The sequence below is a fragment of the Aplysia californica genome, unplaced genomic scaffold (assembly GCF_000002075.1).
Source record: "Aplysia californica isolate F4 #8 unplaced genomic scaffold, AplCal3.0 scaffold00197, whole genome shotgun sequence".
Lineage (NCBI taxonomy): Eukaryota > Metazoa > Mollusca > Gastropoda > Aplysiida > Aplysiidae > Aplysia > Aplysia californica.
This window is the reverse complement of record NW_004797467.1, coordinates 748,866-754,759: the sequence shown is the minus strand read 5'-3', so window position 1 is coordinate 754,759 and position 5,894 is coordinate 748,866. Positions and strand designations below refer to the sequence as shown.

The 5,894-nt window shown below is 37.6% G+C and overlaps 1 long non-coding RNA gene across 1 annotated transcript; it reads left to right on the top strand.

Moving 5' to 3' along the window:
* Positions 1-35: 35 nt before the first annotated feature.
* Positions 36-3,187, top strand: LOC118477732. The gene is made up of 2 exons (XR_004858570.1): positions 36-911; positions 1,327-3,187. It is a non-coding gene; the product is annotated as an uncharacterized LOC118477732 (long non-coding RNA).
* The last annotated feature ends 2,707 nt before the right edge of the window (positions 3,188-5,894 follow it).

Genomic DNA, 5,894 nt, shown 5'->3' with positions numbered 1-5,894 from the left:
TACTATAGTTTTTATGTTTGGTACTATCTTTTTAAAGAATGTGCCTGTCTTTGAATTTGTCCATGCAGTCTGAAAAATGTTTTCTTTTCTTCTTTGGTGTAAAAGAATTTTCATTTCGAGGGGTCCCAATTTTGTATTTATATATTCTTTCTTTTGCATTCTTCCCTTGTTTGCAAGCTCGTCAGCCATCTCATTCCCATCTATTCCGCAATGTGATGGTATCCAAATAATGGTAACCCTTTTTCCATTAGTTAATAATTGTTCATGTAATTCAATTATGTCCTGGAGAATGTCAAATCTAGCTTGATTTCTGTGAGGTTCCCCAAGTGATTGGGCTGCCGAGAGAGATTCATTGAGTATAAGAATATCCCTGTCCAATTCTGTACTGCACGCCTGTTTCACTGCTCCCTGTATCGCTATCAGTTCATGTCAGCAGTAAGAATAGAAGTATAATCTGTTATTCGTGAATACGACCGGATATTTTGTTTTTTTAACATAGAATCCTGATCCAGTACGTTCATCCTCCTTGGATCCATCAGTGAAATACTGGATATGATTACTATATAAGTCATGAATATGTTTTAATGTAATATTTTTCATTGATGCGTATTTGTCTTCTCTCTTTTTTGTTTTGTTCTTTAGTGTTAGGTCCACATTAATGTCACAATATTTCCATATAAGAGTATTTCTTGTTTCAGTGTGGCGGACATTTTTTTTTTTTACTTTCAAAGTTCCCATAATTGCTTTTGTGCTTTCTACAATGCCGTTTTTAGTTTTGAGATGTTTGTTTGCGATCTTGATTATTCTGTCTCTGTAGACATTCTTAGCATTGTTTTCTTTATTATAATTTACTCTATGCCATAGTTTGACCTTGCTTTCCTGCCTTCTTATCCAAAGAGGGGGGGCTTTTGGTCAGGACCTAGACGGTCATATAATCAGGCCACCTGCGCGCTACTGACCTAGATTCCTTGTGGGCTTACACACCCGTGTAGTAAGCCCACAACCTTGTAGATCATTAGTAGTGATAAGCCTACGCAGGGTGCGGCGGTCAGTTTGAATTGTTGTTTTCTCATGCTTTGACACTGGATTATTTCTGCCTAATGCAGTTTGCTTTTCAAGTCATCTGGATTATGTGAATATTTTCTACATCATTGTGTGTGTTGAGGAACAGAAGTGGTGACTAATTAATTAATTAATTAAGATTGACCAGCAGTCTTGAGATCGCAAATTTGAAGTGCTGTTTGGCTGCACTGTAGGCCTACTGTTCATTTTCAGATTCTTCATCGCCATCGTACTCAGTGAATGCCTGGATTCATGATCGCCTAGGTCAGGACTGATAAAGCCATGCGGCTTGCAGCGTGTGTAGAATTGGTGATTATTCTCAATGCTGAATTTTGAATTATGTCCAGTTTCTTTAGTTGACCTTTTGCTCCCTGGTCGTATATTTCCTCTCCATAGGTAAGTATTGGTAGTATCAGATTTGTGTATATCAATGGTTTTCTTTTTGAATTTATCCCCCAGGTTTTTCCTGCTGTGTATTTCAAAATATTAAGTGTGTTGATTCCTTTCTCATATTTTTCAGCTATATGCTCCTTAAACTGGAAGAATTTGTCAAACGTAACTCCTAGGTATTTGACTGATTTTATAGTATGGACATTTGTTCCTTTTATCAGCAGATCTGGGCATAGTTTTTGGTTAAAGGAGATTGCTTGGGTTTTGTTCATATTTAATTTAAATCCAAGATTTGTAAGAGTCTCGATTAGGACATTTGTTGGATTTTCTATAGGTTTTTAAAGGAAAGTTGTATTCTTTTTTGCTCTCTTTCTTGGGGCATCTTTGGCTTTAATCCACAATACAGTGTCATCTGCAAACTATCCTATGCTTATCTTGGGATATTTATCTTCTATAACTCCTACTGAATTTATCAATATATTAAAAAGTGTGGGAGAGATTACTACCCCCTGGGGTGTTCCGTGTTCCTGACTTTTCATTTCAGATAATACGCCTCCAACTTTAACCCGAAATGTCCTTTCATAAAGAAAGTCCTTAATATAATTATACATTTTGCCAGTTATCTCCATTTTCATAAGTTGTTCAAGGGTTCCTTGTTTCCATAGTAGATCGTAAGCCTTTTCTAGATCCAAGAAAACTGCTGCTGCTACTTACCCAAAAGTTCTATATTTATCCAGTTCTTGAATTAATTTCAATTACTGATCGTGTGTTTGCCTTTTTCTTCTGAATCCCGACTGGTTGGCACAGAATAAATTCTTTTTTTTCATTGATCTGGATGAGTCGATTATTTATTATTGTTTCCAAAACCTTTCCAAGATGACTGGTGAGAGAGATCGGTCTATAGGAAGACGGTTCGCTTTTTATCTTTATTGGTATTATTGTGGCGTGCTTAAACTCCAGTGGAATTTTGTCTTTATTCCAGATATTGTTGAAGAAGTCTACTCTATCACTATTTTTGCGTTGTGTGGTAATTGGTCATACATTTCATATGTTAGGGAATTATGACCTGGGGTGCTTTATTTTTTCTTTCTCAATACTTCATTCATTTCTTTATAACTTATATCAACATTTTCCTCTTTATCGTCATTTTCTTGTTTTTGAAAGAGATGTTGATTGAGTTTTGAATGATTTTGTTTCTTAATTCTAAAAGATGCATCTAGGTTTTCATCACTACTAACAAATCGATAATGTTTTTCCAGCGTCTCAGCTATGTCTGTGTTTGAAGTAAGTTCTTTTCCATTAAGTGATTTCTGAGGACAAGTGCATTTGTGTTTTATATTTGTTCCATCAATAGTATGTATAGTACTCCACACTTGTGAAATTTTTGAATCAATATTAATAGATTTAAGGTAGTTTTTCCACACTTGTTCCCTGAAGTTTCTTATGGTACTGGTAGCTAGATTTCTAGCCTCTCTGTATCTTTTAAAAATGGGGACATAGCTGAAAATGGATCGGTTTTTTTTACGCGATACGTAGATCAAAACTATTTTGTGGACTTATCTAAAATGAATATTCGACAAATTTTGACTTCCAAATGTCGTGTACTAATTTGAAACGCAAAACTTCAGGGTGGAGGAAAATATATTTTTAAAACGTTGTATAGTTGTTGTTGTTGTTTTTTTACCACCCTGCGCATATGTATTGCTTTCATTAAATAAAAGGTGTAGCAATTTGTTGTCGGAGGTGCCATGTGGTTTTTTTTTTATCTCAGAAGAAAAGTAAGTCAAAACTGAGTTAGGGAAAATCGAGATCTGCTCGGTAGGGATGGTTTTTTTGGGTATAATTTGGTTGTACATGTATCAGAAGTTGGAAATGAGTCCTGGTATGTTTTCTTTAAAGAGGTTGATTCGAAGATCGTGTAACCGATTTCAGATACACCTTCTGTGTCGTGGTTAGGCGCTTCACGCGTCACACACTTGAGACCAGAGTTCGAATCCCAAAGGGGAGAATATTTAGGTAGTATCTTGGTCTCTCTGCTGGGATGTTGTATCCTCCTAAGCCCGGGGTAGCCCTTACAAGCATGGTTTAAGCCCGGCTCTTAAACCATCGAAATTGTGTCGATGGGGGTGTAAAACACCTTCATTTTGATTTTTTTTTCTGCAAATCCGTCTCCCTTCTGCCAATCTTAGTTGAATATGAGCTTCCTGCTATACATATGTGCCATGACTCGGTGGAATCAGGGGATTGTAATTTTTTTTTTGGCATGTGGAGTTATTAGTATCATCTGAAAACTTATTCATTTCTGTCCCAGCGGTTTTATTATTTTAAATATCTGAAATTATGCAAACTGAGCCCAAAAATGTGAAATTATGCGATTCTGTTAATTTTAACAAAGAATGATAAAAGAAAATAATAAGAAATTATGCAAAACATGATCAAATTTAGCTAAACTATGCGGGGTGCATAAAAACCCTGGGGACAGAGCCGCCCTGCTTTCGAAGAAAAATACACCCATCTATCTTGAATAGAAGTTGAGATATTTGCAATTGAAGGAGGAGGAAGGGGGCGGGGGGGGGGGGGGTGTCGCCTGGTTTCAGATGTAAAGTAAGCGAGAAAATGGCCGCCAAAGTTAGGTAATTTCAATAGCTTGAGAGTCTTTGAAAACTGGAAATTTACACATTTTGCGCCTTTAACCGATGTTTCCAGTAAAATTCACGGGGAAACATGTTTTGAAAGGGACATAAAAGGTATTGAGGCAAAAACAAAACATCGATAAAAATTGACAAACTGGCGGGAAAAATGCCTGCTGGAGTTCAGTATTTTGACGAGCGCCTGAGTTTATCACGATTCCTCACATATATTACGTGTCCTGCTAAATGTAAAAAAAATGGTGAAATGGTATGGGTTTAACGCCCCTATCAACACTATTAGGTTATTTAAGGGGCGGGACCTCCTAGTTTAACGTTCATCTCCGATAGGACCCAGCCAAGTGGGAAGTTCGTGTAAAGTGCCTTTCCCAAGGACACAACGTCGGACCGAGCTGAGGCTCGAACCCCCGAACCCGCAGTCTCACGATTACGAGTCCGGTAGCCTAACCACTAGGCCACCGACGCCACTGCTAAATGTCAGAATGCACTTTATTATTATGCTCACCATGATGTGTAATAAATAGAGCTATGAGTAAAGCACTGTACAGTCAAGCACGCTCATCGCCAAATAGGCGGGATGCAATATCTTTTTGTTATGTATGAATTGATCTATGTATGTTTAAAATACCAAGAAATACACCCCGTTTAAGAACAAAATTATGGACCTGAAAATCTGTGTGCCATGTGCGTTCTAGACTGCTGTCAGAATACTGATTATGATATTATGTATTGTGTTGTACTACTTCTCTAACTTATAAACATTACTTTTCACATTAATGGTTCATTTATAATTATCATATGCGTGTAACTGGGTCTGACTACAAGCATACATTTATTATATCATGTGACGTGTGTGTATGTGTGTTTGGAAGAGAGTATGCATGTGCGTATGTGTGTGTGTGTGTGTGTGTGTGTGTGTGTGTGTGTGTGTGTGTGTGTGTGGAAGAGAGTATGCATGAGCGTGTGCTAGTGGTGAAACACCAAACCATTGTGCCTGCATCTGACAATAACGATTACTTATCTCTTACGTTGACCACTGTCTTTTTGCGCCAAAATTTCGCCACGTCTGTGGTTGCTTTGGTTTATTTATTGTCCTTTGAATGGACTTATACATGTACTCAGTAGCGTCGGGTAGTTTGGAAAGAGCGTGGGGCTTGCTGTGAGTGACCAGACATGACATCCCTCAGATTGTAATGGATGTGCAATGACAGAATAGAAAAAGGCAATGTGAAAATCTATATAAATTATTACAAATACATGAACATTAGAAGTCTAAAATTGTTAGTGGCAATCCCACGTTTGAAACCAGTTAAAATGGACTCACCTCTATGCGTCTTTCGGCCTATAGTATATGAGCCTTTCCTAAAACCTCGGGACAGAAAGGGGGACACAAGGCATCCAAATTCAAAATGAGATAACAGCCTCAAAATAAAGGAGTTTCGCAAGATTTGATTAAATCTATGTATTATTATTAATAGAAAACAATACTGTCCAGGAAACTGACACTTTCGGTGTTTTAGGGGGTGTCACTGGTAGGTCCGATTTTTTTCCTTTCCCTCTGTTGTGCTCGTCTACCTGTCATGCCTCTCCCCAACAATAATTAGCAATACATGACCGTTATCGTTTTGATGTGCTCCTCGTTTGTCTTTCTAACTTTTCCCCAGCGCTACACGACCATTATTGTGTCGATGTGCTTCTCTTCACTCGGTGTGTAGTCGGATGACACGACTAGTAGTAGTAGGTCCTAATTCTTTACTTTCCCTCTTTTGTTTTTTAAAATCTGTCTTTCTTTTT